Consider the following 12,263-nt stretch of genomic DNA (forward strand, 5'->3'; position numbering starts at 1 on the left):
GAGTATAATGAGCCTTTCTGAAGACTACAAGGAAATTTGGTTGAATCTGCATTACTTGTTAATCAAAGGTCAATGTAGCTTCAGGTTTGTAGCCCTAAAGTGCTTCAAAATATATTACTTCAATTGTATGTTTATTTATATGAAGTTTTTATGAAAATCATTAGATATTTATGTATAGAAATTCAACTAGTATATGCATTATTTCCAATATTCTTTTCCTCATAAATGGTAATTAGTACAATAATATGGTCTATTTATTATAATTACTTGTCCTTGTAATATAGAAATTATGAATATGATCCATTAAATCTATCATATTCTAATTGTGGTATGTGTTCAGATAAACTTCTTCTCAGTTTCCTGACATTTAAAATAGGGACAGTAATTGTGCTGTGCTTATTTCTTTTGAGTGTTATAATCATTTCTACTCAATACTGACATATTTAGTTATTTGACTTTTATTAGCAGAGCATATGAATCCGTGTGTGGAAATGAAGATAGCAAATGCAAGTCCTGATTGATAAAATTGTCCAAAAATGCCAAGTTGTCATTAAGTAGTTATTCCCCTTTTTCTGAAGTAATATTTCCTTCCTTGAAAGCAGAAGCTTTCTGTTTGTCTTTGATTTTAATTCTTGGTAAAATTACATTTATGGAGAATACTAGGATTCATGATGCAAATTAACACACACAAACACACACACACAAACACACACAAACCATATTTGCTAAATCTCCTGAGATTGATCAAAAGAATTTTTTAATGAGAAAAATGTTTATCTTTTAAATGCTCCTTGCTAAAGTTGTTCAAGAGGGACTTTCCTCAGTAAAATCAGTGTTGGTCTTCAGGCATATTTATTTGTCCAACAGAAAGAAACTTCCTAGTAAATAATTTCCTAATGGTACTTTCATCTGGGCATTTCTCAAGGTGTAGATCAAAGGATTTAACATGGGAGTTATCAGCATGTAGAAAAACAGCAACTGCCTTATCAATAGGTAAAGTAACTGCAGGTCTCAAGTACACAAATAAAGAGGGAAAAAAGAATAAAAGGATCACTGTGATGTGGGAGACACAGGTAGACAGGGCTTTGCGCCTGCCCTCCATGCTCTGTGTCCTCAGGGAGCACAGGATGACCACATAGGAGACCAGCAGGAGGAGGAAGATTAGCAGGCAGATGAACCCACTGTTGGCAATGACAAAGAGCCCCAGAGTGTGGGTATCAATGCAGGCCAGATTGAGCAAAGGGATCAGGTCACACATAAAGTGATCTATGACATTAGGGCCACAGAAGGGTAGTTGGACGATGAAGAGGAGCTGGATGCTGGCATGGAGAAAGCCTCCCATCCAGGACACTCCCACTAGCAGCATGCACACTCTCCAGTTCATGATGGTTGCATAGTGCAAGGGCTTGCAGATGGCCACATAGCGGTCATAGGCCATCACTGTGAGCAGAATTATCTCAGCCCCTGCAAAAAAAGTGTTCCCCATAGATTTGGGGGCCATGGCATCCATTGAACAGAATGGTTTTCTTTTCATGGAGTAAATCCACAATCAGTTTAGGGGTACTGACAGAGGAATAGCAGGCATCAATAAAGGAGAGATAGGCCAGGAAAAAGTACATGGGTGACCCAAACAATGGGCTGCCAACGATGGTTATCACAATGACCAAATTTCCTAAAATTGTGATGATGTAGATGAGCAAAAACACAGCAAAATATAATTTTCTGCATCTTTGGGTTTTGTGCAGTCCCAGAAGAACAAACTCTGTCACATTTCTGTTCATCATGTACTTCCTGTGCAACTTTATTAATTTACCTGAAAAAAAAATTTTAAATCCTTGGATTTATTAAACTTCTCTATTGTAAGGAAACATAAATGACTGAATTCTATTGTGCTCTGAAATCTGATGAGTGTTTTTCTTTATTAATAGGGTTTTTATTTTTTAAAGGTAAACATTCTGTGTTTTTCCAGATGAGCCAAAAGTCTCCTGAGTGTTAATAATTTTGTCAAAAATCTGTGAATGAGAAACTTATAGACACATAAGCAAGAGCCCATCTGAGTACACTGAATTTTCTGTGAAGTTGAGGAGACTAATATGAGTAACAATCTGCACAGATTGTGGCAATGAAGTCCATTAAGGTGACAGAATATGGATGCAACGGTCACCTTGTATAGTTAACAATTTTCAATTTATTCTCAGGAAGAGGAAAACTGCAATACATAACTGAGAAAATGAGTGCAAGTATGACAAGAAACTTGAGTAAGGGGAATCTGGGGCATTTCTCTTATAAATGCAATTGTGCATACCGGATGAAAAATATGGAGATTCAGTGAAATAGTGGCAGCCAGATCCAGGAACCCCAGGTATCAGACCCTCCCTAAGAGCTGATGTAAAGAAGAGCAGTGCAACAGTGAAGGAATTTAAGTACGAAAAACTACTGTGAAATGATTCATAATGCTGGATGACTAAACCCAAGAACTTCATAACAGCCAATGCCACATTACTTTGCAATGTTTGCTCTCTATATTTCGTGGTACAAGGTGCTTTGCTCACATGATTCTTTTAATACTTAAAGTAACCTGTGTGGTACATACTACTTCATTGCACAGATAAGGAAACAATCTTGGAGATAAATGTTTGCAGTGGTAGAACAATGACAATGTTGACCAAAACCCATTGAACTCTTCAGGAGTTGTAAGAGCTTTTGCAGATGTCTGCTGATTTAATCCTCACTGTAAGACTAGGCATTGATGACTAACATTGCTCTATAGATTTGTGTCTCCAAATTCTTAACATGTATTACCTTTGAAATTCTCAGCTTTAACTAATACACCACATATGGCCATGCTGTGGAAATTTGTATGAGTAATCCTCATTTGGCATGAACATAATTATTATAATTTATTAAATGCTACCTTAGAGGCAATTTTACAGAAATAATTTCATCAGAACACATAGATAGTAACACATTTGAACTCTCAAATATTGAGAAAATGAAACTTTCTCCATTCTTGAAGGGATACCTTTGTCCTCATCTTTCTCTCTCAAACAATTCTTCTCTAATACCATTATAAAGTGGGTTACAGACCCTGTTGCAAAATCCCAGGTTGTCACAGTGGTTAAGCAAATTGGCATGAGTATCAGGGAAAACCTGATTATAATCCTGGCTCTTCCACTTGCAAGTCTTCTTTCCTGGGCTAAGTGTTCTAGCAAAGCACACATCTACATCATCTATCTATGGAATGAAAATTAAGAATATCATCTCGTGGGTTGTTGTGATAATCATTGTTACATGAACACATTCTGAGGGCATGCATATGACTTTTGTTTATGTTTAACTTCAACTGTATGCACTGAACAAATGTGTGGAATTAACACACTGAGCAGTGAAGAAATTCTCTTTAATACTACTTGTGAAGAAGCCAAAAAAACCCTATATTTCCATAGCCATTGATCCCAGAAAGAGTTGTATATGTGTTCTTTTTACTTGGTACCTAATGTCTTTGCCATCTAGTATTCATATTTAGGTCTTTTGTGTGGAAGGTGCATTTATATTTTGTCTTAACCTCAGTGAATTATTTTAGTAGGCAAAAGAGTGTCTCATGGCAAAGTACAGATTCTGTTTGCTGGAGAAATACTGCTTCATCTTTGTGAATTTTGAACTATCCACTCTTAAATCAGGTTAATGAGATTTATCATCTCTCAAAATATTAAGGTAGGGGTGAAATATCTCATGATTACATTTAAAAATGTTGAAAAGTAATAATTACAGTACATGAATTATAGCAATAATGAGCACCAGCTCTGTTGAAGAACTTACCTTAGTAGTCTTAGAGAATTTTAATGATGCTGGAAGGTGTTCAGAAGCAATCTCATTTTCAGAGTGACCTACACTTAGAGTAAGAATCTTTCAAAATTAAAATATAAGACAGTATTGAAAAAGAATTTTCAGATGATCCTACATCAAATCAAAAGGTACTAAGGAAGTGTCCCTATAAGTTCAAATCTTTCCTTCCCAAAACAAAACTTTGAATGTCTCACACCAAAAACTCAGGGCTAGAATTCAGAATGGATTCACTACAGAAACATGATCTGGTCTTCAGGGCAGGAGATAGAAAGTTTGAAGAAAAACATTCAAGTGAGTCTCTCTAGTCATGATGAATCTTGCTCTTGAAGAACTGACTACTACAGAAAATATTTCCTCTTACCCTATCTGGGTATTAAAGATGATTCCACAAACACTGTTTCCTTGCTGGTAGCTGTGCTATTTCTCCCAGGGATTAATTATTTTCTTCAATGCAAAGTTTTTGTCTTAGGAGCAGACATCCTGGAAAAAAGTTTTGAAATCTACCCCTCCTGAGTGGGAATTTCCTGCATTGAGGACCTATGTTTTTCTTGCAATACTGTGTTAAATGAGATAGAGCATGTGGAACACTCAGCACAGTGCCCTACAGAGTATTGTCTCAATAAAGGTTAAGAGCTTCTTGAATCTATCTGTTTCTTTTTGTATGGGTTGATTAATATAATGCCACATTTTCTATCCACACTTCTAAATGCTTTGCAGCTTGCCTTGTACTAACTAGTGCATACATCATGCAATATTTGAGTGTCATGAGTAGTGGAATCAATAACAAAGAAAATGATGAGAGATTAAGACAAAAAATTAAAAGGAGTAATAGAATGAGATGATGTTGATATTTCAAAAGGGAAATTCAAGAAAGTGATTTGAAACTTTGTATGACATAAAACTCAGGCAACACAAATTATATCTTTGCAACAAAAATTCCAAAGCTAATGAAATACTTGGCATTCAGCATTCATACAAGCACTAAGACAGGGGAGGCTGAAATTGCTATCTGTGAAAAGCAGTTGAGGACCACGCTCTTGGTAAGAAGGGCAGAAGTTTTCCAACCACACTGCCACTTGGAGCCAGAGCTTGTGTCACCACTGGAGGTCACAGTCTAGAACTTTAAAGAAATAAATCCCAGAAAACTCAAGTAGAAGCATTCTGTAATTGTGTATAACTGCATGGAATTCAATGTTAATTCTTGAAATGAAATATGAACCTAAGTTTAAGTCAAAGTATTTGAATAATTTTGGGGAAGCAGAGCTCTTGGTAGGGTGTTATCATTTGAATTTGAAATGTTCATCAAAAGCTATGGCTGAATGGACTACAGGGAATTGGGACCTAGTTGGAAGAAACAGGTCACTGGGGGTGTGCACTCTAAGGGTTTATCCTCTTCAGGGATCATCCTCTCCTTCTCCTTCTCCTCCCTCACTCTTACCCTCCTTTTACCCTCCTTCCTTCCCCTTTCTCCCCCCCCTCCTCCTCTCTGTCTCTGCTTTCCAGTTGCCATGAGCTGACAGCTTTCCTCCACCATGCCCTTCTGCCATGATATTCTGCCTCACTTCAGGTCCAAGGTAATTGGGTCAGCTTACCACGGAAACAAACCTCTGAAATCACAAGTCAAAATAAGCCTTCCTCATCTCAAGTGTTTCTGTAACAGCAATGAAAATCTGACTAATACAGAGGGTTTTTCCATCTCCCAATTCCATCTTGAAATCTCTGAAAACATCATAGATTTTGTGCTGACATTTAAAAAGTGCTTCACAATGATCTTCAAAAGTAATTTGTAATGGTAGCTTCAGTTCTATCTGGGAAGCTGAGAAGAAAGAATTGGGATGATTTTGAGAAGAAAAAGTTAATTATGAGGCTGAGACAAAGAATTACAGACTTTGGGAGTCTAGCTGTGCCCAGGATTTAGCACATGCCATCTGGTACCTGAGAAAACATGACTACTTCACTCAATGGAAAAAAATTGAGTTGAGGTTTTAAAGAACTGGAGAAACAGAGAGAAAAGACCAGAAAAAAAGTGGGAAGAGAATGATGAAGGGAGGAAAGGAAAAAAGAAATCATCTTACCATCATACCCTCCTGAGAACAAATTCACATCCTACTTTTCCCCTTTCAAATACCTAGCACACAACAACATCTAGACTTTCAGATGAAAATGCTCCTGGACACAGGCATCTTGGGGGCAAACCTGGGATCTGCTCTTTGCTATCTGTGTCATGTGGACGTGATCTTAAACCACTATAAGCCTTATGGTCCTCATGACAACATGGGAAATAAAAGCAGCATCCTCTTTCTATAGTTGCTTTCAGGTTTCATGTCACTACAGGTCAAAGTTTTAGTTTCAGGTGCTCAAAAGGTGTTCATTATTATTGACACCATCATTATCATTAATCATACCCTTATGCATTCATGGGGAAACCACTCTGGGGAAACAAGCTGATGAGGGTATCCAGATGAAACCAAAACTCACAGGGTTTCACACTATCTTTACATTGTGTGGAAAGTGCACTATTTTCCTTTTGTGCGTGGTTCTCCAACATGCAGCACTAGAAATATTAATTATCAGGCTGAAAACAAAGGATATCAATGATTTCTGCTTCTTGTAGAATTCAAAAGCCTATATTTGACCTTTCCTGGGCAGCCAACACCCAGGGTCCTCTTAAGTGAGCCTGTCTGACTGATGCCGCTCAGATGTTGCACACCCCCACTAGGCTCCAGACCCTCACCACTACCTGGTTTATCTCCCTTCTTTGAGGTTTATCTATGTCTCACCTACAACATGGGCTGCCTTCATTTTTCTGCTAATGTTATTTTTAAATCTTTAGGCTCAAAATCCTTAAGATCTATTTCTAATGTATATGCACAGGTGGAGGTGAAAGAGCAGGGTCCATGGAGTCAAATGAATCTGGGTTTAATCACTAGCTATATGACCTTCAGCAAACCACTCCCCTTCTTGGAGACTTAAGTTTCCTGGTCTTCTTCAGATTGAAGTGTGGTTAAGTGATAAGGCAGACGCACAGTGCCTGACACATCACCCTCTCCCCACATTTGTCCATCTCCACTCTTTATCAGCAGCCAGTTCTACTTAGTATCATCTCACCAGCTGTGATCCCCAAACAGGCTAAGCTTGCATTTCTATTATCCCCTTGTACTGGCCATGAAGGAATTAAGCAAGATGCCTTGGGTGACTATTTCCTAAAGGTAATGTAAAGAAATTTTCATTATGTCCATTTTTATTTTTCCGAGGAGCTGTTCTTAAGTCAGACTTTTAGCTGGAAGGATATCCGGTTGTGGAAAAACCAAATGCCTCTCAGTAAGTATACACTGTTAGTAGAAATGTGAATTAATACAGTCATTATGGAAAAATTATGGAGGATCCTCATAAAATTAAAATTAGAACTACTGTGTGATCCAACAAGTCCACCACTGGGATTACATTCAAAGGAAATATAATTCATGTGTCAAAGAGACAGTTGCCCTTTCATCTTTGCTGCCAAACTATTCACAAAAACCCAGATATAAAATTAACTTAGGTGTCCATCGACTGAGGAATGTGTGAAGAAAAGTGGTATGGTTACATTATGGACTACTATTGTGCCATAAGCAAGATGGAGCCCTGTTATTTGCATCAGCATGGAGAGACATGGAACACATTATATTAAATGAAATAACTCAGGCATAGAAAGACAAATGCCAAACTATTTCACTCCTATGCTGAGGCTAGACAAAGCTGATCTCAGAAAAGTTAGGAACATAAAATTACTGGAGGCTGGGAGAGCAGTTGGGAGGAAGGGTGGGGGACTGGTCAACAAGCACAATATTACAGTCAGACAGAAGGAATGGATTATGATGTTTCATTGCACAATAGGGTGAACAGTGTTGACAAGAATTCATTGTATTTCTAGAAATAGCTAAAAGAGAATTTTGAATTTACTCACTATAAAAAAATGGTAAAAGTTTAATGAAATGTATATGCACACTACCATGATGTGATAATTACACAAGTGCACAAATCAAAATACCACATTATACCCCACAAATATGCACAATCCTTTTGTCTATGAAAAGATTGCAATCATTTCAAAAATCTTTCTCTTCTATTCACAGTGGGCAGAGAACATAGAATCTCATCAGTCTACTATGATTCCAGCAAAGACAGGAGAGGCACAGAAGTGCTGGGGGAGGGGGAGACCAACAGACACAGGGTCTCTTCTCCAACCAGCACTGGCAGAGTACACTGGCAAAATCTCACCTAGAAATTGTTGGGTAACACTTGGGACTCATGAACTATATTATTTCCTGTGTAACTGTAAGAAGTAAGAATTAGGGCAAGAAAGTAAAGGTGTGAACAATAGTTTCCAGTAGAAATAATCCTGGGCAACAAGAGCATCCTTGAACAGTCTTCAAAATGGAAACTTGATATTAAAACCACAGTTTTATATTCCATCCCATTTTTTTAGTTTGTTCATTCTGTGTATATGTGTCTGTGTGTGTGCGTGTGCATTAAAAAGAACATAAGATTTTTTAATCTGTTAGTGAGAATTGTAATTTTTTTCTATAGTATTATATGTTAAATTTATTGAGTTTTTAAATATAGCATGAATCCAGAAATTCTCATAAAAGTATTGTCATTTCTTTCATGAAACTCTCAGTTTAAAAAATATTTGTAAAATTATATTCATCCATTCAATCAAAAGCTGTTGATGTTATCAAGCACTACCCTAAGCCCTTATCAAACAATTCTGATCAGCTGAGATAATGGCCCTAATCTTATGAAGCATACATTTAGTGGAGGAAAAATACACAAGATACAAATAAAAATACAAAATTGAGGAGATAATAAGTACTATGAGGGAAATCTTAGTACTGTTATGTAGTAAAGCAGTACTGAAGGAGATGTTATGACTTAGTCACAAAAGGCCTATAAATTGAACTTTGAGAAGAAATATGAAGGCAGGAAGGGAGCAGGCCAGACAGACATGTGGGTTGGAAGTGTTTCAGGCATAGAGAAAGATGCTCATTACAATGTCCTTACCATAGGTTCATAACCAGCATGTGCAGGAATTACAAGAAAATCAAATGAATCTAGACCTAAGTCACAGGAGATGGCATCAAAAACTCAGGGATCATCAGTTCTATCTGTGTCTTTCAAATATTCAACAACTTCAGGCTGTTGCTCTGATGCAATGACTAACCATTGGGAGATTTTGTGCTCAAGAATGACAGAATGCCATTTAGGTTTCAGCAAGCCTTGTTGATATTACATAGGCCAATTAGAAAGCTATTAAAACAATACAGATGAGGAATTGATGTTCAGCTTGGCCAGCATGATAGAAAGAGATGTGAGACATCAAGTGCTCCTCCAACAGCCCATGTTATATAAAGAGGCATGGGCCAGATCAATTACATTGTAGAGACAAGATATTTGTCTAGAGTTGAAAAAACTGGGTGAGCATCATGTCTTTTGCCTTCCTCTAGTAGAATTAGAATTTAGGAGTTTTACAGACAACAATATGACAATATGGACAATGTTTTTATGTGCTTTCGTTGCCTGGAATTCTTTTTCTCATGGGCAATTTGGGTGAACTTCTACTTGGCTTTCACATCTCTGCTTAAATATCTGTGAATTGGAAAATATCTTGATCCTGATAATCATCTCCTCTCTCAATCTACAAACAAAGTGAAAAGCTTGTTTCAGGTGCTTAAGATTGCCATAACATAATCCCACATATTTAGTTCATGAGATACTCCTCAAACACCCAGTCCCATAATAATGACAATTAGGTTTGACTTGGCTTACAGCCCATACCACATCTGGGTATCTGTGGCAAACAGAAAATCTAAACATGCAATGTTTAGATAGCTGATGCTTCAGCACCAGGCAATGCAGTGGGCAATCAGCATGTTTCCAATTAGGTGTGTACATCCAGATGTTGGGCCTTGCCTGCCCAAGGCAGATTCTACCACTCTCTGTCTCCTCCAATACAGCAGTGCCATTGAATCTGCCGGATGCACCTTACCCTTCTTGCTTTCTGGGCATCAGTTGGCTGAGAGGAACCAGTAGTCAGGGCAGAGGGACAACAGAAAAGTTAGCCAGCTTTCCATTTCTTGCTGCACCCTGAAGGTCAGCAACTCCACTTCTAAAATAGCATCCAACATGTCCCTACACAGTCCCTACACCCAGGCCCTGGGAGATCACAGGGTTGGGAAGCAGAAAACAAGTCCTCTCAGGGTACATCATCAGAAGAAAATTCCCTCTTCACTGGGAAACCCAATCATGAAACTGCAGCAGCCTGTACACATAAAAACAGCAAAGGCTGGAAGGGAATGACTAGGAAAATTGTCACCCGTATTCTAAGAATATATGGCTGCATTTCACCTTGCCATGCATTGGCCCAGAAGGCCTGGATTCAGAAACAAAGTGACTCCTATTAAAGTGGACAGTTGAATTAGAGACAAAACCAGACAGGAGATTCCCGAGATCCTTGGATCCTAACATTTTTTAATGAGAATCAGTCAGACATGGATTTAAACAGGTACAGGAGGGAGGAGAACAAAGTTCATTGGGCTTCTGCATATGGATTCCAGTCACAAGTACATCTGGAGCCACCTGGGCATGAGTGATCCCCTCCACCACCACCTGGGAGAGACATCAGAGATTGTTTTTCCTGGGACACTTCCTCTGGCCTGCTCTTCCCTGTTCTTTCTTCTATATTTTGGGATACCAGCGATGATTCTTTATAAATTTCTTTCACTCCTAAATCGTATAGTAAAATTGGTGCTCCAAAGATTCAGAAACTGTTTTAACATCTATTTTCTTCTTTAATAGAATAGAACATGCATGATAGGTGAAATTATACAATTATGCATCAGGCAATGGAGGAAAACACATCTTAACCATACATACAAAGGCATGTTTCATGGTACTGTTATTTTGCTATTTTTCAAAACTGGGATCAGAAACCCTCAACATTCAGAATGATATACTTAATATAGATCTCAAATTAGGAAAAGGGGATTGATGATACCTGGATATAGAATCCAAACATTGAGAAATAGTAGGAATGAAAGGGAAGGAGAGAAGGTAGACATCAGCCCACAATAATAGTGGTGTCCAAGACAAAGCAGGGAGTGGAAGATGTACGACATTTCTAAATATGAAGATGAAGAGAGAAAATGGAGAGAGGGTAAGTGTGGATATTGTCTCCCCACCTAGCTTGTAATAACGATTTTGAGTGCATGACTTCTGAGATATGCCCCTATCTATCAGTTTTTTAAAATCTGCTGGCTATTCTGGGACAGAGAGTGAAAAGACTAAGTCTTACTTATTTTAAGAGCTGCATGGCAAATGGTAATGATTATGATCCAGTAGACTGTGAAACATTTAGTGAAAGACCAAATCAATTTCTGTTCATTCTCTTGGCTTCATGAGTATTACTGTGATCAGATCAGCCATAATGAGGACAAACTCCCAATGTAGGACTGCACACTAATGCTTCCCACAGCAGAGCACCAAGCTACACTACAACACAGTAATGCAGTGTAACCTATACTGCAGCATTTACAAGAAAAGCAAGCAGACACAGGTTTCTTTATCATCTAAGGCAATCTAAGATATATATTCCAATACTCAAATGGTCAAAATCAGTCTCTTCCACTGGTTCACTGCTAAAAAAATTTAAGGAGCACAATTTTACTAGACTACTAAGTAAATATTAGACTAAGTTCTATATTTTATTTTCTAAGAAAGAAATTTCAAGGTGAAACAAAGCATTGTAGATTTTAAAAAATCTAACAACAAACAAACAAAATCAACCAGAGCACCATGAAACTTCAGAAATGTTTTCTGAGGTCTTTAGAAAACTCTCTTCTGAATACACTGTGATCTTAGCACTTTACATGCTGATAAACTGAAGGTTGACAATACCATTTCTTGCCAAATAGACTCAGGCAGGTGCTCATGAATTACATTTCCCTCCATCTCGCATACTCCAATAGATTAATTATTCTCATGTATTAGTGCTGCCAGTTCCAATAAAATACTACCACTGATGAGTGGTAAATTCCATCTCCTGGACTAGTTTAATGTAGCACAAATATACCAATTGTTTCCAAAAGCAAATGAATTGTTTCTCTTCCTGTGTTGTCTTTCCATTTCTCCAATAGATGTAGACATAATACGCAATAATTTTTCATCATTCTACTTAGGTACAAGGTCACCAAATATCCTCTGTCCTTCCCATCTTGTTGTTGCTTGTTTAGATATATATAATTTTTGAGTGCCTTACTCCTCTCGCCAAAGATCTGTGTGCCTCTTCATTATTATCTAAAGATGTCTCCATTGGCATGATACATGAAGCCATTCGTAAACTCATCTCAACCTAACTTTCCTACGGGTTCTCTGAAGAC

General features: G+C 37.8%; 1 pseudogene across 1 annotated transcript; it reads right to left on the minus strand.

Moving 5' to 3' along the window:
- Window positions 1-829: 829 nt before the first annotated feature.
- LOC306638498 (olfactory receptor 4C46-like) lies at window positions 830-1,784 on the minus strand (annotated as a pseudogene). The gene has a single exon. The product of its transcript is annotated as an olfactory receptor 4C46-like (transcript).
- Between the last annotated feature and the right edge of the window lie 10,479 nt (window positions 1,785-12,263).

Source organism: Sciurus vulgaris (assembly GCF_902686455.1).
Source record: "Sciurus vulgaris genome assembly, chromosome: 11".
Lineage (NCBI taxonomy): Eukaryota > Metazoa > Chordata > Mammalia > Rodentia > Sciuridae > Sciurus > Sciurus vulgaris.